General features: G+C 43.3%; 1 non-coding gene across 1 annotated transcript; it reads right to left on the bottom strand.

The window, feature by feature from the left end:
• Positions 1 to 415: 415 nt before the first annotated feature.
• On the bottom strand, positions 416 to 522 carry LOC121145141. Its single transcript, XR_005881941.1, has one exon. It is a non-coding gene; the product is annotated as a U6 spliceosomal RNA (small nuclear RNA).
• Positions 523 to 22,105: the final 21,583 nt, after the last annotated feature.

Genomic DNA, 22,105 nt, shown 5'->3' with positions numbered 1-22,105 from the left:
TATGACTGACTGCCCATGCCCAGCACAAAATGTCACACAGAGTCCTAGCCACTAAGTTTCAGGGTCTCCTCCACAAGCTCTGCCTAATTAGGGAACCCAGAAATGAGGTTATGAGGCTCTTCCTTACATCCAGTGATACTATGATACTTCCAAACCTTCCTGAAAATGGGCAATCACTGCATTCCTGCAAGCCCCCACCCTTCCTGGGAAACTCTCTCCAGGAGACCATTCCTGCTTCCCCAGGTGACATAAAGGGATGACCCCGCATGTGGTGCACTGCAGTTCCATCTGCAGGAGCGAGGAACTTCTGGCCCATGAACTATCTAAGGCCTGTAAAATCATTAATTCTGGCCCTGCCACAGCAACCACAGGCAAGAATCAAAATTCAAGCTATAATGGGCTGATTTTTTTAACTTTTAATATGGAATACTTCACGAATTTGTGTGTCATCCTTACCCAAGGGTCATGTTAATTTTCTCCAAATCATTCCAATTGTAGTGGAGGTGCTGCCGAAGCAAGCACAGTAGGCAAATTTTTAAGTTGACCATTTTATATGATCCACAAATGATGTTATAAATATCCAAGTAGCCCTTGGCAGAAAAAAAAATTTTTGCTGACCTCTAAGTCTATAGCTTTCCTGTGCCCCTTTGAGGGCAGATTGTCACTTTGTTAATAAATCTTACTCCTCAGCTAATCTTGATCCACATCTGTCCTTGAACCTGGACCTCTTGGCCCCCCAACACCTCCATCTCACCCCCTTTAGTGAGTCTCCATGAGGCTGCCATGACCATCCTTCTGTGAGCTGAAGATTTCATTCAACCCAAATTAAACTCTTAGGGAAACATAGTCAAAAGGGAAGCATAATGAGCTCAAAATAAGACACAAAACCTTAACAAAAAACTCCATATAAATCTAAAGCCTAACTCTTGTATTGTTGTTTTAATTGGATTTCATTTTATTATCTTGTATTTCAAATTCCATGCACACTTGGTAAAAAAGAAAAAAAATCAGAAAATAGAGTTGAACAAAAAGGACATAAGCAATATTCATGCTCACATGTTCAGGATGGGATATTTATCCATGTCCTTCAGCCCCTCCTCCTCCGTGGCACTCACCCACAGAGATAACACTTCTACAAATTTGGACACCCAGTGTCTGCACTGATTTATTACCCACTGTAACTTAGGCTGTGGTTCTCACGTTTGGATGTACCTTATAATCACCTAAGGAGAGGTTAAACATCTGAGTAAGCAGACCTCACTTCTTACCACTCAATCAATTTCTGGGATAAGATCCAGGGCTTCTCCAAGGTACAAACCAATTGGAGAACAACAGTCTTACATAAAAAACTGACAGTGAGGATTTGGTGAGAGGGAGGTAGGCCAGTGACTGTCACGCTGGTGTAGGGCCAGACCATATAGGAAACTTATTTCCATGTGCGCTGGACTCTGCCCCCCACTATCTCTCCCAGGGGATGAGTGCTACAAGAAAAGTACAAATAACCATGACCAAAGCTGAGAACAATGAAAAAGTGAAAGGATGGGAAAAAAATCTCTGTGAGAAACAACTAAAGAAATGTGGGCTTCTCATTGGAGAAGACCAAGAAATAACATTGATCGAACACCTCAGACAAAGTTTCTTTGGGGATCTTCCCAATCGAAACACCGAACTTAGAACCCTAACCAAGAAAAGACAGAAGACAGAACAAGTCAATCAACCACCTCAGCTATATGTTGGCAGTGAAATATTGAGTAAATGGAGACTCTATGATGGACTATGTCAATCAGTGGATTCTTCAACGACCTCATCATGCTTGGAGTGGCGAGACTGGCAGCAATTCATAACTGGTGAAGTATCAAAACCACTTGAGCAAGTATCTCAGAACACGCCCCACATCCGGGACCTGGGGAGGGTGGGAAACTGGGTGGGGCCTTTCCCTTAATATCCCCCTTTACCTCAGATACATGAAGGAAACAATATGGAAATAATAGACTGACCCACTTTCCTATAGCCCTTGAACCTTTTTACCCTAATTAACTACGTAAAGATTGTCAAAAATATTAATAAAAAATGAAAAAAAAGAAATAACATTGATCAATAGCAGTTAAACACACAGTACTTTGTTAGTATATATTGTCATGGATGATTATTCCTAACAGTTTTATTTGAAGCAGAGAGATGATAGAGATCTTCCAGCATCTGGTTCACTCCCTAGGTGCTTACGATAGCCAGGACTGGGCCAGGCCAGAGCCAGGAGTCAGGAATTCCAAACAGTGTTACATGCAGGTTATTGAGACCCAGGTTCTTCAGCCATTATCTGCTGCTCTCCCCCATTCTTCCCCCCTCCAGGGTTTCCACTAGCAGGAAGCTGGAATGAAGAGCAGGACTGGGACATGAACCCAGGAATTCTGACATGTGATAAGGATAACCCTGATCAGCATCGAAACTGCTGTGCCAAATGCCTGTATGAAACCACGTCTTTCAATCATTGCATCTTAGCTACCACAGTGAGGCAGGAGTGGTCATTATCTCTATTCTATAAATACAGACACTGACCCCAGTAGTTCCAATATCACACAGTACTGACGGAGATGAGACTGTTTAAGTGGCTTTGAAATCTTTCTAGTCTTAACCATTGCTTATACTAGTTCCCTAAGGAACTCACACTGGCATGGGGTATCTGGGTCCAGATTCTTGTTTCCAGAAGGAGTGGAAACCAAGTCATGGATAAAGGTCAATAGAGAAGCATGAAGAGCAGTATACCCTCAGGAAGGAGTGTGGGTCTGTTCCAGAGAGAGCTGTACTCCATGACCTTGGCTTCAACCTTCATGTAATCTAGAGGCTTTGGGGAGTCGTGCCTGGAATCCAGTGTGATTGCATATTCATAAGTGGCAGACTTGGAGACACGGCTTGAGTATTACCCATTGTCTATGCCTTTTTTGCAGTCAGGTGCAGGATGGAAGTGGGTGTGTCAGCCAAGGTCGTTTTTATGAAAATGATATCATAATTATCTGAAGGCAATCACAGGGATACAGCTGGAAGCCATGTTGTTGATTATTTTTAGCTGGCATGGGTTCACAGTGGGGAAACCAATGTGGCTTTGGCATTCTGCTGCATGGAAATAGGAGAGGAACTGGGCTTTGCGAGAAGGGCTGCAGCATAGGTGGGGCTGTGGGGAAGCCATGGCGACCTCCGCGCCTCCTTGCCAACCCCCTGCCTACCTCAATGCCTCTTGTGCTGCCTCATTGTTTATCACAAAAGCTCCAGAAGACAGGTGTCATTATGATTCCCATTTTACAAACAAAGAAACTGGAGGGGAGGAAGATGGCCGACGTAGGAGGAAGGCTGTGAGTGAGCGTCTAGTGAGAGAGGGATAGAACGCTACAGAAGCAGCAAAGAGGAACAGCAGGGAACCGCAGGGAGAGGTCCGTGAAGCTCCCTGGGACAGTGTGGAGCCAAAAAGATCCACACAACTCGGAAGAACAACGAGAACGGAGCAGGGCAAAGGCAGAGAAACCGACATCCCACGCCAGACCTGCTGAGTCACTTTTGAAAACGGCCTGACGGGAGACGCGGCCAGCTCGGAGGCGGGGAGATCAGGGGGATCGTCGCTGGCGGGAGGCCCTCAACAGCGGCGGAGGCAGACTGCAGCGGCCGGACGTTTGGTGAGGGGGGGGGGGTTGACGTGGCAGCCTTCGCATTCCTCGACCCATGCTGAGGTTACAGCCTCTGAGATCGCGGGGCAGGCAGCCTGAAACTGTCGGGTCTTGGCCTTGGGAACTACGCTCAGTGGTGTTGGTGGCTGAAGGGGCCCTGGGAAGGCGCCTCGGTTGTTCTTGCGCTGAGGGGGCCAGTGCGGCTCGGTGCGCAGAGACAGCTGGCAAGGGTCTGGAGTCCCCCACACCCCGCCTGGTGGAGGACCGGGAGGACTCTGAACGCTGCACCGAGCGGACTGGGCGGCCCCGCCTGCAGCAGCCGCCTCCGCAGCACAGGTGTCAGGTGTCAGGAGACCTCTGAGATTTGGGAAGTGTAGCGCTGTGTGTCCCTGACACGCAGGTACCACTCCCATAGAGTGAACTGCTCACTCCTCGCCTACCATCCCGCAGTTCTGAGTGTGGGCGACCCACCAGGAGAGCTCTGAAAACTCCAGCACCATACTCACACGGTGCGAACCTGCCGTGAAGTCATTATAACAGGGCGCCTGGGCCACTCCTCCGCTAAGGGCCTGTGTGGGGGAGCCACACGGGAGCAGGGGCTCTGAACACCCACACACCACGAGTGGTGGATTCACTGCACAAGAGCCACGCCTGGAAAGTGCCTCACCCACAGTCCCGTGTGTGGGAGACGCACCAGGTGGGCTCTGAAAGACCCTGCAGTCCCTGACACGGAGAACGCAGGGAGAAAGCACATAAAACCTTCTAAGCCCTGTGGATTCCCGTGCAGGGGGCACACCCAGAGAGCGCCTCCATCCCTCCACGCCCTGGGGTGTCACACCTGTAGAAGAGGTGCCCAGAGTGTGCCTGGAATCCACTGGGCCCCCAAGGTGGTGCTCTACAGCCCCGGGCCCTGAGAACGCACCAACGGTGCCTTGAAAACTACCACGCCTGGCAACACCACGCCTGCAGGCTCCAATCTCTACAGGAAAGCACCTGACGGCCCCTCAACACACGGGTCCATTTGCCCCACCAGAATACACCAACGCAATGGGAAAAACCACCAGAAAGAGTTGTGCTCCAGATGAAAGAGCCAGCACCCCACCAAACAAGGGCCAAAAGCCATTATCAATATCGACGATACGAGATGAAGACATGGACGTGTTACCAGCAAAGGAATTGATGAAAATAATGCTAAAATTTCTCAGAGACGTGGACACAAAGCTGGAAGACTTCCAGAACCGCATAATCACCGAAATACAACAAATCAAAACCAAACTGGATGCCCAAGATAATAAGATTGAAAGCCTCATCAACAGAATAAATGCGGCAGAGGAAAGGATCTCTGACACAGAAGACACACAAAATGAAGGTGCCCAGCGAATTAAACAGCTGGAGACAAACCTCAGCAAAACTAATAAAATGATGCAAGAGATGAAAGATTACCTTAGAAAATTGAATATTCGGATCATCGGCCTCCCCGAGGGAGTAGAAAGAGAATCTGGGATGCAAGCAGTGCTTGATGAAATTATACGGGAAAACTTCCAAAACACTTGGAACACGAATCCACCCCGCATACAGGATGGACAGAGAACTCCCAACAGATATGATCCAAAGAGATCTTCACCCAGACACACGGTGCTCAAGTTCTACTCCAATGAAGACAAAGAAGGAATCCTGAGACAAGTACGAAGTAGAGAAAAGATCACATACAGGGGAAAACCCATCAGAATCACTGCTGACTTCTCCGAAGAGACCCTACAAGCAAGGAGAGAATGGACAAAGATCTTCCAAGTCCTGAAACAAAACAACTGTCAACCAAAAATAATCTACCCAGCAAAGATCTCATTTGTATATGAGAACGAAATCAGATACTTCAATAGCAAAGAAAAACTAGAAGAATATGTCTACACAAAACCAGCTCTGCAAAGTCTCCTTAGAAATGCGCTAGTCCCGGACAAAAAGGAGGCAAATCACAAACAAAGTTGGCAAATAAGAAGGTCTCCAAACTAAAGGCCACACGAACAAGACAATTACATAGGCAACAACACACACACAACACAATCACATGGCAGGACAAAATTGCAACCTCTCAATTTTAACTCTCAACACAAATGGTCTAAATTCACCAATCAAAAGACAGAGATTAATAGAATGGATCATCAAACAAGACCCAACCATCTGTTGCCTACAAGAAACGCATCTAACCAGAAAGGATGCAAAGAAACTGAAAGTGAAGGGATGGAAAAAGATATTTCACGCCAATAGACGAGAAAAAAAAGCTGGGGTAGCTATCCTAATTTCAGACGAGATAGATTTCATTCTAACTAACATCAAAAGAGACAGGGAAGGCCATTTTATACTGGTGAAAGGAAAGATCCATCAAGAAGCAATCACCATCATTAATGTTTATGCACCGAATCTTAATGCACCTACTTACGTAAAGCAATTACTTACAGACTTAAGGGAAGACATAGACACCCGCACAATTCTTGTAGGCGATCTCAACACACCTCTAACAACAATGGACCGGTCTACGAAACAAAAACTCAACAAAGAAACAACAGAGCTCACACAAACAATAGAACAACTGGACTTAGTAGACATATATAGAACTTTTTATCCTAAGGCCACAGACTATACCTTCTTCTCAGCGGTGCATGGCACCTTCTCCAGAATCGACCACATGATAGGACATAAAGCGAATCTAAACAACTTCCAAAACATTAGTATCATACCATGTACCCTCTCAGACCACCATGGGATGAAACTGGAAATCAACAACTCAAAACTCCCCAGGAAGTATAGGCACTCTTGGAAATTGAACAATATGCTATTAAACGAACAATGGGTCAGAGAAGAAATTAAAGATGAGATCAAAAAATTTATGGAAACCAATGAAAACTCTGATACAACATTCCAAAACTTGTGGGACACTGCCAAAGCAGTGCTACGAGGTAGATTCATCGCAATCGGAGCGCATGTCAAGGCCCAAGAAAGACGCCAAATACAGGAACTAACCTCACACCTCCAGGATCTGGAAAAACAGCAGCAGAAGAGTCCCACGCACAATAGGAAACAAGAAATCATCAAAACAAGGGAGGAGATAAACCAAATAGAAATCAAAAAAACTATACATAAAATCAACAAATCAAAAAGTTGGTTTTTTGAGAAAATAAACAAAATAGACACTCCACTGGCCCGATTGACCAAAAAAAAACAAGAGAAAGTGAGAATCAATAGCATTAAAGATGAAAAAGGCAACATAACAACAGACACTGCAATCATTAAGAAAATAATTAGAAATTACTACAAAGAACTGTACTCCCACAAATTTGAGGACCACCAAGAAATAGAAAAGTTCTTGGACTCCCACCACCTACCAAAACTCAGTCCGGAGGCAACTGCAGAATTAAATAAACCCATAACCGAGGTAGAGATTGAAACAGTCATCAAGGATCTCCCAACGAAAAAAAGCCCAGGCCCAGACGGCTTCACTACAGAATTCTACAAAACATTCCGAACAGAACTAACCCCAATCCTCTACAAGCTCTTCAAAACAATAGAGGAGGAAGCAACCCTCCCAAACTCATTCTATGAAGCCAACATCACCTTAATCCCAAAACCGGACAGAGAACCATCAGAGAAGGAAAACTACAGACCTATTTCTCTGATGAACATTGATGCTAAAATTCTCAACAAAATCCTAGCCAATAGAATTCAAAAAATCATCAGACAGATCATTCATCCGGATCAAGTAGGATTCATCCCTGGAATGCAGGGATGGTTCAATATTCGGAAATCCATAAATGTTATAAACCATATCCAAAAACTGCAAAACAAGAACCACATAATAGTTTCAATAGATGCAGAAAAAGCCTTCGACAAAATCCAACACCTCTTCATGCTAAAAACTCTAGCCAAAGTAGGCATAGACGGGAAAATCCACAACATAATCAAAGCAATTTATGAAAAACCCAACGCCAGTATCATACTGAATGGAGAAAAGCTAGAACCCTTCCCACTGCGATCTGGAACAAGACAAGGGTGCCCGCTATCACCACTGCTATTCAACATAGTCCTAGAGGTACTTGCAGAGGCCATAAGACAAGAAAAAGAAATCAAAGGCATACGTATAGGAAACGAAGAAGTCAAGCTTTCACTATATGCAGATGACATAATCCTATACATAGAAAAACCAGGAGACTCAATACAGAAACTGCTAGAACTTATACGAGAGTTTGGCAGAGTGGCGGGGTACAAAATTAACGAACGAAAATCAACAGCCATAGTGTACGCAAATAACACCAAGATGGAAGAAAATCTAACCAACAGGATACCATTCAAAATAGCTGAGAGAAGTATGAAGTATTTGGGAATAAATCTAACCAAAAGCGTAGGAGACCTATTCGAAGAAAACTACAAACTATTTAAAAAGGAAATTGAACAAAACCTCAAAAGATGGAACAACATCCCGTGCTCCTGGATAGGCAAAATCAATATCATTAAAATGTCTATACTGCCACAAGCAATATACATTTTCAATGCAATTCCAATCAAATTGCCCAAAACATTCTTCATGGAACTGGATACAATGATTCAAAAGTTCATCTGGAAACACAAAAAACCACGAATAGCTAGAACCATCCTGAAAAATAAGAAGTTAGCAGGGGGAATCACAATCCCGGACCTCTGGACATACTATAGAGCAGTGGTTATCAAAACAGCCTGGTACTGGCACAAAGACAGAAAGGAAGATCAATGGAATAGAATAGAAGCTCCAAAAGGGAACCCACACAAATACAACCAATTAATCTTTGACAAAAAGACCAATGACAACTCAAGCAAGTGGGAAGGCCTCTTTAGTAAATGTTGTTGGGACAACTGGCTGATAGCCTGTAGAAACAAAAAGATAGACCCACATCTATCACCATACACCAAGATCCAATCTACATGGATAAAAGACCTAAACCTACATCCAGAAACCTTCAAACTCTTGCAAGAAAATGTAGGAAATACCCTGCAAGACCTAGGAGTAGGTCCCAACTTTCTAAGAAGGACACCAAAAGCAATAGCAGTTGAGAACAGAATAAACAAATGGGACCTCATCAAACTAAGAAGCTTCTGTACAGCAAGGGAAACAATCAACAAAGTAAAAAAGCAACCCACAGAGTGGGAGAAGATCTTTGCACACGATATAGGCGATAGGGGGCTAATTTCCAGGATATACAAAGAACTTCAAAACAACCAAAAAACCAAAACGAACAAGCCACTCAAGAAATGGGCACGGGAAATGGGCAAACATTTCACAAAGGAACAAATCCAAATGGCAAACAAACATATGAAAAAATGTTCCAGCTCCCTAGCAATAAGGGAAATCCAAATTAAAACATCGATGAGGTACCACCTAACACCAGCAAGATTGGCCCACATAAACAAGAACACCAACGACGCCTGCTGGCGAGGATGCGGGGAAAAGGGAACCCTACTCCACTGCTGGTGGAGCTGCAAATTGGTACAGCCTCTATGGAAATCAGTCTGGAGAACACTCAAACAACTCAAAATCTGCATACCATATGACCCAGCAATAGCACTCCTAGGAATATATCCAAAACACCTGTTTTACGACAAACCAACATGCATCCCTATGTTCATTGCAGCACAATCAGTAATTGCAAAAACATGGAAGCAACCAAAATGCCCATCAGCAGAAGATTGGATAAGAAAGCTTTGGTTCATCTACTCCATGGAATACTACTCAGCTATTAAAAAAAACAAAATGCAGTTCTTTGTGGCTAAATGGGCACAACTGGAAACTATAATGCTAAGGGAAATGAGTGAATCCCAAAAGATTAGATACCACATGTTTGCCTTGATTTAACGTGTAATTTTTGTTTGGTTGTTTGTTATTTTTTGAACCTGTCATTGATACTGTCTCAACCCAGATGTCTCGAAGAATGGAACTTGCATTATTTTTAACATATTGTTTACCCAATACTATGTCAATTAATTCCATAATGTTGTATAATGATACTGAGGCCTTGTTGGGGCTTTTAACTGACCGGATCTTTACTCTGTTAGACCTATCTTCAGACCATAGAAGGTCTCCCCAAGAGGCCACTGAACTTATCTGGACAATAGGACACGGAACTTTATGCTAGGCATGTGTTTGCAAGCAATGAATCTCAACTGAACTTGATCTATGGTTATGCAACAAGGTGGAGGAATCCACCATGGGGGGAGGGGTGTGGGAGGGGTGGGGGGAATCCCCAGCGCCTATGGAGCTGTACTACATAATACAATGTAAGCAACAATAATAATAAAAAAAAAAAAACAAACAAACAAAGAAACTGACACTTGGAATATGAAAGAGCCCCAGTAAGATTTGAATATGGTCCATCTGATTCTAAACTTGTGCTTTGGGCTCAAAGGTTATGCCACAGAAGGTTAAGTCACTATTTGCGAGCACTGGTTCGAGTTGCAGCCGCTTCATTTCTGATTCAGCTCCAAGTTCATGTACTTGGGAAGACACTGAAAGATGGCCTGAGGATTTGTGAGCCTCTGCCATGGAACCAGATGTCCTCTGCAGACTCCAATGGACTGCCACATCCTCCATGTGCACCTGGGCATGCCGTCCACTGCTCTGTCTAAGCCACTGCGGAGATCCAGTTCTGTGAGTACGGTGGACCTGTTCATGGAAGTCCCTCAGAGATCATTCATCATCTGCAACACATTCGCTCACTTGCCCTCCCTCACACGCATGCTCCTACTGCTTGCCCTGATCAATCCACAGTCCCTGTGCCCAGGAGCTCATGATTTCTCCAGCCCAGCCTTCCGGACACAGCCAACCAGTGGTATGGTGTGCTAGCCCAGAACTCAGCTTGCCCACCAGGGTCTCAAGTGCCTGGCACATATGTCAACCTGGGACCCTAGCCCTCCAAAGCCTTGAGACCTTGCACCCACGTGGGAGAACCAGAAGGAGCTCCTTGCTCCTGGCTTCAAATTGGCGCGGCTCTGGCAATTACAGCCACTTGCTGAGTGAACCAGCAGATGGAAGATCTTTTTCTCTGTATCTCCTTGACTTCCCAATAATAACTTTTTAAAAAAAGAATAAGTCTTTTAAAAAGAGAGAAAAGAAATAACAAAGTGAAGCAACCAGGACTAGAATTGATGCTCATATGGGATGTTGTTGCCACAAGTACAAGTTTAGTCTACTATGCTACAGCATTGGCCCCAATAGTATATATATATATACTATTGTATATATGATATATATATATATATCATATATATGTATATATATAATAGTATATATAGTATAGTATATATGGATATATACTATATTCATATATTATATATATATTTCTTAATATAATAAACTTATATTCTAACTACTGCATCACACTGCACATCTCCTTCCTCAGCCCCAAATCTAAAGGAAAAATGTGCCAAGGACTGTAGTTTATGTTCACATGTGATCAATGAGAGGAACAGAGCTTAAAGTAAAAAACAAACACAGATTTGAGTACAATAGCGGAAGTAATTTCTTGGTGACCCATTAGGGAGATGCACGCCAGAGAAGGAAATCTTTATTCTTGGAGCTCCTGCCTGCTTTGAACATCCATCTCCCTGGAGATGAGATCAAGCTGTGATTGTGCACTGAGACTCTGCATCTGGGTCATGGACTGGCAAGAATATAAACACAGCACATCCTACCCACACAGAAAACAACAGCAACGTTGGCTTCCCCTCCGTGAAAATATTTCCTTGGCTTTCTCTTAGTTGCCTATTTTCAGTAAAAATCACACATGCACTGCACATCATCAGGTCTTTGTTTTGAGGAGAAGGGAGGATGGCAGGAAAGAAACATTCCAACCTAACTTCAAAGGAGCAACCTGAAGACTTTCCCCTTAGACCACTTGGAAATCCTCCCACACAGCACCATCCTTGTCTCTCTCTCAGTTATTTCTTCCCTCTCAGAATGCAGAATATGTAAGAAGTCTCTACTGTGCTATTTTTGCTGAGGAATGAATTTTGAGCTCATAAATTGTCATCAATTCAATTGTTCTCTTCTCATGCGGCCTTCAGATGAGAGTTGATGCTGAATAGTTCTCCCTCTTCGGACCATAACATGAGCTATAAGTTGGCAGTTTAACTCTTGGTTAAGACTAACTGATGCCCTTTAATTGTAAATATTGTTTCTATCTTAATTATAATCTTCATAATGATAATCATGTGTTTCCTTGTGATGGTACGATTCCTTATGATGGACATGATATCTCAAATCAAATAATAAAGATAAAATCTGTATTCATTGCATCTGCGGTATGCCAGGCACCAGGTTATCCACACACATTTAAAACACCCATCCACCCTAGGAGGAAGCTCTAGATTATTGTCTACATCCTTTGAAGAAGAAAACAGAGGTTTAGGCAATTTCAGCATCTTCTCTATGTTTATGAAGGAATGGAGCTGAGATTTATCATTTATTTTTATTGGAAAGGCAGGTCATATTCATGGAGATGAGAGACAGAGAGAAATATCTTTCATCTCCCAGTTCGTTCCCCAGATGGCCACAACAGCGGGAGTTGAGCTGATCCAACACAAACCCAGGAGCCAGGAGCTTTTTCCTAGTCTCCCACGTGGGTACAGGGCACCAAGGCTTTGGCCATCCGCTACTGCTTTCCCAGGCCACAAACAGGGAGCTGGATGGGAAGGGGAGTAGCCAGGACACAAATAGACACCCATATTGGATCAGGCGCTTACAAGGTAAGGATTTAACCATCAGGCCTACAGCTGAGATTTTAAATGAAGCTTCTAACTGAGGGGATGGTTTGTGGTGATAAGAGTGTATACAATTCTCAGTAAATAATATAAGGTTTTCTTTGTTTTTCTCTTCCTTCTTGGGCATTAGAAACAACATTTTATGAGGAAGAGCAAACACACAGGACTCCAACAGAGGGAAATGCTGTGAACAAACAGGTGATCTGCTGTGTGGGTAAGCAGGGTCACAGCCAGCCAAAGTGAGCTCTGAAGGACTCCTGAGAGTCAACGTCAGGGTGAAGAAGGATGTTGGGCAGTGCTTTGTGCTAGGTGTGTGAGCTGAAGAACCCTACTCGGATCTCTCTGGTGTACTAGATTTGTTGAATCATCATAAATGTGGGGCTGGGGATGACGTATACAGAGATCTCAATGGGATGTGGGGAAGACCAGACAAGTTCACTGTACATGCTGCCAGGCACCCAAACCAGAGCTGGGGATCCAGTCCTCTGGTGGTTACTGGGCTCGCTTTGACTGGGCTGCAGCTCCTCCTGTGAATGTGGGCTGAGCATGTGGTGGACAGGGCTGGACTGGGCTGCAACACCCATTGGTTTGCTGAGGATAGAGGGCAGAACAAACTGATCAACTACCCTAGAGAGGCTTGACAGCGAATGTTTGGAACAATGGAGACTCAGAGATGGACTATGACAGCCAATCGACCTTGGAAGGATTTGCACATACTAGCAGCATTTCAGAACTGTTGAAACCACATGAACAGAACCCTCAGAAAATGCTCCACAACGGGGATCCTGGGATGACCTCGATTGGCAGTTCTCCACCCCCGAGTAATGCGGCAGGTTCGAGGCTAAATTCTCCTCTTGTATCCTCCTCTCCCCCTTTGTAGGAAGAAGAAAAAATATGTACAAGCAATGGTCTCACCCACCACCAGCCGTAGTGACCACTAAGTGACTGAACCAGTATCTAAAAGATTTTCTGTGTGTGTGTCCTCTCTCTATTGTAATTCTGCCTTTCAAATAAATAAACTTTAAAAAAAAATCAGAATAGGACAATGGCTTAACCAAAGTAAATGGAGGAATTATGAGCAGTTACCCTGTTACACACTTAATGAACTTTCACATAGATGAAATCAGGCAGTAGTGTATAGGAAACCCCAACTCACCAACTCAAGTCAAACACAGATTAGAATCTCAATGGGCTCAATGTTCACTCTGCAGCACTAAAGCTGGCTTTGTCCAGCAAGCCCAAAATCTCTGCAAAGTCGACCTTTCATAAAAAACACTCCTACTCCCTCAAGACTGCCTGGTACCCTCCAGACCATTAAAGCAAACATACTTATAGTTGATGTAGTGTTTTTTTTTTTAAGCTAAGTTTCTTTCTAATAGAGAAATAATAATTACCTGTACTGGTCAGTGCAGTTTGCTATTGTGTAATCCTTTCTGTCTCTGAATGTGGCATTTTATCTTACTGCTCCTGAACCCAGAGTGTTTATTAACCAGAGCAACAGGACTGAGCAAGAGTGGTCACAGGTTAATGAAGGCAGGTTGCATCTCTCCAGAAAAATCAAGTTTCCAGTTGCAACTGGAAAAGGCTATGGCAAAATAAGGAGAGAGAACATAGCTTTAACATTACATCAGATCATTTAAGGATTATCAGATCTACAAAACACAGCCAAGTCGGCTTTTAATTCACTTGTCCTTGAAGCCTCAGTACCTTATCTTCGTCAATATATTTATAGTAATAGAACTCAGTCTTGGGACCAACACAGTGACTCAATTAGCTAATCCTCCACCTCCAAAAGTTTGGAACCCATATGAGCACCAGTTTGTGTTCCTGCTGCTCCACTTCCCATCCAGCTCCCTGCTTGTGCCTGGTGAAGCAGCAGAGGATGGCCCAAAGCCTTGGGACCTTGCACCCACGTGAGAGAATCCCAGAAAAATGTCCTGGCTTCTGGCGTCAAATTGACTCAGCTCCAGCCATTGTGGCCATTTGAGAAGTGACCCAGTGAGTGGAAAATCTTTCTCTCTGTCTCTCCTTCTTACTATAAGTCTGTCTTTCCAGTAGAAATAAATTCATCCTGAATATTTTAATTATTATTAAAAAAGAAAGAAAGAAAATTCAGTCTTGTCCCAGGAATTACTTGAAAAAAGGGTGGCCAACCCAATGGGCAGCAAGTGACCAGAGGCTCTGAATACATGCACCCAGGTAGGCAGAGGGGTCACTGCAGAGGAGCTGGGTGCCAAGCAGAGGGAGACAGAGCAGGCTGGTTTTCCTGGGAAGCTACTTCTGAGCCAAGGGAGTCTGATGTGCAGGAAGTCGGATTAATTGTTTTTTCTTTATTTTAACATTTTATTTATTTTGACTTGAAAGGTAGTGCTAGAGAGAGAGGGAGAGGGAAAGAGAGCAAGATCTTTCAACCACTGGTTTACTCCTCAAATGGCTGAAACACCAGGACTGGACCAGGTTGAAGGCAAGAGGCAGAAGCTTCATCCAAGTCTCTCCCATGGGTGCCAGGGCCCAAACTCTTGGGCCATGTGATACTGCCTTCCCAGGCTCATGAGCAGGAAGCTAAATAGAAAGTAGAATAACCAGGACTTGAACCAGTGCCCATATGGGATCCTGGTAACACAGATGCCTGCTTAGGCACTGTACCCCAATGTTTGCCCCAGAAAGCTGATTAACACGTGCCCTTAGTATCAAACTTGAGACAAGGAAAGGCAGGAGGCAGAACTATGGTGAGCAACAAAATGAGGGATGATGCTGAAGGCCACAGACAGTCGGGTGGGGGGATAATCCAAAGCTGGAGAACCGACTGAAAGGCAAAGGGAAATGGTCTTGACATTCTACTTCCAGTGGGGTGCAGGCAGACCCAGTTTTATATGACCTTGGACCAGATGCTTTAATGAGGGCCATCCGGCTGAGAACCAACAGCTGGCACATCCTGATGGGAAAACCAGGGAAAGCCAGGGTGGCTTTATTCTTGAAGGGGACTAGAGTCAGGACACACCATGTGGCCACAAATATGCTCTTTCCATAGCAGCAGCGGCTCCCACAACTGCCATTGTGAGAGGAGGCATAGTGACACCTCCAACCCCAAGGGGAGTTAACAGGCCTAGAAGGTGGGTCCACACTACACAACAGAATGCATGCTAGCCTCAAGATTAGGTCTGGGACACAGGCACCCTGGACGCCCTGGGGCCAACTCAGCGGCTATGTGATGCCACGGTTATCAAGTGGCAGCCCCACTGTGCTGCTCTGACTCCTAGCCAAACTTCGTCATCCAGAAGCATGTAGAAGCTTCTGGAGGTTCAGCAGCACACAGTATGGCTCACGGCCTGGGGAGTGTGGCTGAATGAAGGACTGCTGGTCAGGCGAGAGAGATTCCCAACTCTTCTTGGGGAAGAATTCCTTTGTTCACAAATGCAAATAACCCATCTAGATTATGAAGGTGAAGGTGAAGGTGGCCAGGTCACAGCACTTCATGCTTAACCAAACTACTGGGGCACTAGGGATTGCAATGCATTTCTTCAAGAAAATGCAAAAAGGAAAGACTTGAACAGTCTAGACTGGTAAGAAGACATGGCACTGGGCCCAGTGCGGTAGCCTAGTCCCTAAAGTCCTTGCTGTATGCACCAGGATCCCATATGGGCGCCAGTTCTATTCCCAGCAACCCTGCTTCTCATCCAACTCCCTGCTTGTGGTCTGGGAAAGCAGTCGAGGACAGCCCAAAGTTTTGGGACCCTGTACCCGTGTGAAAGACCCAGAAGATGCTCCAGGCTCCTGGCTTCAAATCGATGCAGCTCCGGCCATTGCAGCCACTTGGGGAGTGAATCAACAGACAGAAGATCTTTCTCTTTGTCTTTCTACCTCTCTTTATATCTGATTTTCCGATAAAAATAAATAAATCTTTAAAAGAAGAAGAAAACAAAGAAGAAGAAAAAGAAGACATGAAACTGCAAGCAGTGAAGTTAGAAAAATTTAAAAACCCAGTGTCTATCCCAGCATCACATTTTCCTGTTGTGGGACCAAAGCAGGCATGCAGCTCTTATGAGACTGGCTGGATAAATTACAGGGTGGATCACTTTATCTATTGCTGTCAACACCAGTTCCAAGGCCTAGCAAAGACAGCAGGACAATGGGCAATCACATACACAAAACCCAAGGGACTGTTTGGAAGCTTCCATTTCTAGCAGCTCACAAGTGGTTCTTTGAGGCCACATGCTATTATCTTCATGGGTTAAACACCATCCTTCAGTGCCAATTTACAAATGGGTTATTCGTTATCCTGGGATTTGTATGTTTATACCCATTGAGGAATGTCCTTGCAAAGCTGTACCTTACTGTCTGTTTTCAAGTACTTAATTAGTGGTTTTGCTCTAGGATAAACACATCCTGTTTTAAATAAGATGATGAAAAGCTTTATTTATTTATTTTAAAGCTTTATTTTATTTTTATTTTCATTTAATTCTAACTTCCTGCTAACACATACCCTGAGGCAAAAATGATCGTTCAAGTACTGAGTCCCTGCCACTAACCTGGGAGAACAAATTGGATTCCTGGCTACTGTCTTCAGCCTAGCTTTTGCAGGCACTTGCGGAGTGAAGCTGTGAGTGAAAAATCTGTCTGTCCACTTCTCCTAATTTGCCTTTCTAATAAACAAAATGAATTTTAAAAAGAATATGATTTTTCTGAAATTTACTCATTTTAAGTGCCTCACTCAATGATGCTTAGTAATTTTGCAATTCCTTTGAAAGTCGTTATTCCAGGACCTGGTGTGATGGTCCAGTGGTTAAATCTTCGCCTTGAACCATATGGGTGCCGGTTCTTGTCCCTGCTGTTCCACTACTCATCAGGCTACCTGCTTGTGGCCTGGGAAAACAGTCGAGTATGGTCCAATGCCTTAGGACCCTGCATCCACATGGGAGACCTGAACAGGCTCCTAGCTCCTGGCTTCGGATTGACTCAATTCTGGCCATTGCAGCCACATGGAGAGTGAATCAACAGATGGAAGATTTTTCTCTCTGTCTCTCCTCTTTGTATATTTGACTTTCTAATAAAAATAAATAAATAATCTTTGAAACAAGAAGGAAGGAAGGAAGGGAAGAAGGAAGGAAGGAAGGAAGGAAGGAAGGAAGGAAGGAAGGAAGGAAGGAAGGAAGGAAGGAAGGAAGGAAGGAAGGAAAGAAGGAAACTAGAGAAAGAATATGGTTATCTCACAAAACTGGAGTCTTCTCCAGCCGTGTGAATCACTGTAACTCGGGTGTCTTCATTGCTCCTGTTTCTAGGGTAGCTGTTTGTACAGAATCCACAGTTGTTGCTAGTGGGGAAACTGAAAAGGCCTGGGTTTCCCTCGTGAGAGACCATCATACTATATGATGCCTCTGCATCGTAACAAGAATATTAAGAAATCCACCTGGCCAATCATATTTAACATGACAAAATCCTCAACGACAAGATGTGCTATAGGATGTTATAAACATACTATACAGTGATGCTTGTAAATCTTTTTACAATCACATTTTCAAATAGTCTATTTCACCATCAAAATACAACATTTTTTATCAATCAATGATAATTGCTCTTTTAAAAAATTTTTATTTTATTGGGAAGGGAGATTTATAGAAAGAAGAGACAGGAAGTTCTTCCATCCACTGGTTCATTCCCCAAATGGCCACAATAACCAAAACTAAGCCAATCCGAAGCCAGGAACCAGGAAATTTTTCTAGATCTCCCACAAGGGTGCAGGTTCCCAAAGCTTTGGGCCATCCTTTGCTGCTTTCTCAGGCCACAAGCAGGGAGCTGGAGAAAAGTGGAGTAGCAAGGACACAAACCAGTGCCCATATGAGATCCCAGCCTTTGGAGGTAGAGGATTCTCCACTTGAACCATTGCACCAGGCCTAATCAATAAGATTCCTCTGCTTCTTAACAGGCATACAACCTATGGGAGAAAGATTATTACACTACAGGGAGATGCCAGAAAGTTTGCAACTTCACCAACACCCATGTATTGGGGTTGCAGTGAGTTTTAGAAGTTAACTGATCTAATTACATACTGCTCTGATCCACTCTAAAAATAGCACTGATGTTTTAATGGAAAGCAAAAGAAGCTAGAAAGGGAAGAGGGAGTAGCAGCGGAGAGAGCGAGCCTCACTGGTACTAAAATTCATTCTTACTCAAGTTCTTTGTGTAAAAAGGCACAGTATTTGCATATGACTTACGCACACCCTCTCACATATTTTGTATTAATTCCAGATTACTCATAATCCCTAGTGCAATGTCAAATCTATGTAAGCAGCTAAAATCTGTGCCTGTTGAGTATAAATGTGACCATCGTGGCTCTAACTACACAGTACATAACCTAATGAATGGGAATGCCACAGACATAGTGGGGGCAGTTTTGATATTTCAACCCAACAATTTCCCAAAGTAGGACATCCTACTCAGCAGGGGGGACTCAGCAGTCATGTAGGAATCAATTTGAAGAAAGTAGCACTCTTTGAAGAAACTGAGAATCAGACTGTTGAAAGTCATCCCAAAGGATATATATTTAGAGAAAAAAAATCACACAGAAATAATTAAAGAGTCTAAAAAATTAAAGAGATTAATGTAGGCCACAAATATCCAGAAAAGTCTTATTGGGGAAGCAAGAGCAAAGAGATGGTTAATATTTTTAACAGAAGGTACCTGGAATAAAGAATACTCTGGATTATATTCATATAGTCATACTTCCACAGAATGACATTACTTGGGATTATATCTGTCTGAATTGCTTTCGGAAATAGCTCACAGATAAGAAGATATCCATATAGCTATATAGGAACAAATGAGCTGAAAAAAAACATAACAGTAATTTGCAAATCTCTAGTGTTTCATGTTCCTGGACAAAAACCAGGTCCCATGATTTGCAGAAGCCTGAAACATCAAATCCCTGACTTGGAGCACATGATTTTGTGGAAGAAAAAGGTTTGAGAAGCCATTCTAAGAAGCTGTTGAACTCTGTTTACAACCCCACCTCCCCTGCTCCTGCTTATCTCCCAGAACCCTCCTATTAGCATGCTAAGGAACTGAACTCCATGAGAAAAACATTTAGGAGAAAGAGTCATCCATAATACCAGCAAAACAAACTACTCAATTAAGTAATGGGTCAAACACCCTGACAAACATCCAACCATAGAGCATACACAGATAACAAGTAAGCAGATGGAAAGATGCTTTGCAGTCACAAGTCACGAGGAAAGTACCAGCGGCAACAATAGCAGTGTAACTCCAGTCACCTGTTATGATAATGACAATCTAGAAACTCAACAACTCCAAGGTCTGGCAAAAAGATGGAGCAGTAGTAATTCTCCTTCATTGTTACTGGGAATGCAAATGGTATAGCCACTTCAGATTGAAAATTTCTGGAAACTCCAAACATGCGTTTGCCATTTGATCAAGCAAGTACCCTTCTTGGTACTTATTCAAAGAGATTGAAAACCATCTCCACACGAAAAACCACACTGAAATGTCTGAGAGGATGTTTAATATAAAGCTTCATTCATAATTGTCAAAATTTAGAAACAGCCAAGATGATCTTTGGAAAGTGAATATATTGATCGTGGTACAGCTAAAGAACGGAATGTTACTCAGTGCTAAAAAATAAATGAGCCATCAAGTCATGAAAAGACACGAAAGGATTTTAGACACATATTACTAAGTGAAAGAAACCAATATGAAAAGGTACCAACCACATGATCCCCACCATAAGACATTTTGGAGACACTGAGGTCAGTGGTTGCTACAGGACATGGACAAGGGAGGAATGAATTGGTGGTTCACAGAGGGTGTTTACGGCAGTGAAATAATTCTTTGTGACATTAAAACAATAGTTAGCAATTACAAATGTGTCTGAATCATCAAAATAGAGGTAACAAAAACGAGGTCAAGGAGTAGGCAAGACATAGTTAAATGGCAGGTTAAACTGCACCTTCAAACACCCTGCACTGCAGTGCAGGTGCAAGTCCCTGGGGCTCCACTTCTTATCCAGCTCCTTGCCAGTGCACCTGGGAAACAGCCAATGATGGTGATGACACAAGGATTTGGGACCTGTCACCCACGTGGGAATGAAGTTTCTGGTGCCTGGCTTCAGTCTAGGTCAACCCCAGTTGTTGCAGCCACTTGGAAAGTGAACCAGGGAGCAGATGATCACCCTGTCTGTGCTCTTTTCCCCACTCTGTCATTCTGATTTTCAAATGAATGAATGAACATAAATTTCTTTAAGGAAAAAAACAGACTGAAGCCTGATGCCCACTATGGGCTTGGAGTGATGATGTGCAGTATAATGCACCACCAAGGTATGGGATGCTGGGGGAGATGACCCATGTGTCGGGGCTGGGTTTGCACTGGAAATGACTATCTTTTGCTCAGCATTGCTAGGAACCCAAACCATGTCTTTAAAAAAATAAAGCCCATAAAAAAACTGTAATCAGATCAGGTATCACATACATGAAATGTGTTCCACAAACATGTTTTCTTTGCTACTTCACCTGCTTATCTTACCTGTCTGGTACAAAAATAACTTGGTTCATAAAAAGCAGAGAAATTTATTTCAAATCTACTATATTATATTATTTGTTCAAAGTCCCACGATATACACCACGCAGCAGACCTAAGTCTCCTCAACTCCAGTCTCCAGTTTGTCTACAAAGTTCCACTTGCCAGAAACATCCTCTCCTGCATCCTGAAAGCCTCAGGCAGGGAGCTGAGCTGCTCAGAACAGGAGTACATTGCTCTTGAGAGGAAAAAATAGAGGATCCTAAAGTCTAACCCACTCGAACACGGCCAAAATGCACAGAAAATACTTGAAAATTTCGTTTGGTCTTAAATTAACATAAAAAACGTACACAATTTCAACAGGTACCAATGTGATATTTTTACACACGTACACCATATATAGTGTCCAATCAGGGCAAAAAAAAAAAAAAATCTACCTCCTCAAATATTTAACATTTCTTAGTGGTAAAAACCTTCGAAGTATTTTCTTCTAGACGTTTCCTTAGTGAAACACAGTACATTATCATTACCTATAGAATTCCTATTGCACAATAGAAAATCAAAAGCCTTGCTCCTACCTAACCACAACTTCTCTCATTAGTCAAAATTTCCCAGTATTTCCCTGATCCCTACTCACCCAGCTTCTTGCGATCACCATTATACTCTTAATCCACGAAAATTTTTTTCGATTCCAAAGAGAAATGAGATGGTGCAGTTTTATCCTGACCTAAAGTCCATGACAAAAAATTTCATCTTTTTATGGCTGAATAGAATTCCACTGTCTATATGCATTACATTCTATTGTAGCCATTGATCAGTGAATAGACACACAGGTCCAAACAGTGATGTAATAAACATGAGAATGCGGGTTTTTTTTTTTAAGCTTTGTTTATTTTTACTGGAAAATTAGATCAACAGAGACAAGGAGAGACAGAGGGGAAGATCTTCCATCCACTGATTCACTTCCCAAGTGGCTGCAACGGCCAGAGCTGAGCCAATCCAAAGCCAGGAGCCAGGAGCATCTTCTGGGTCTTTCACACTAATGCAGGGTCCCAAGGCTTTGGACCACCCTTGCCTGCTTTCCCAGACCATAAGCAGGAAGCTGGATGAGAAGCAAGGCTGCTGGGATTAGAATCGGTGCC

The sequence above is a fragment of the Ochotona curzoniae genome, unplaced genomic scaffold, assembly GCF_017591425.1.
Source record: "Ochotona curzoniae isolate NIBS_2020 unplaced genomic scaffold, NIBS_Ocur_1.0 scaffold_3208, whole genome shotgun sequence".
Classification (NCBI taxonomy): Eukaryota; Metazoa; Chordata; class Mammalia; order Lagomorpha; family Ochotonidae; genus Ochotona; species Ochotona curzoniae.
The sequence above is the reverse complement of the archived record's forward strand: the minus strand, read 5'-3'. Positions and strand labels throughout refer to the sequence as shown.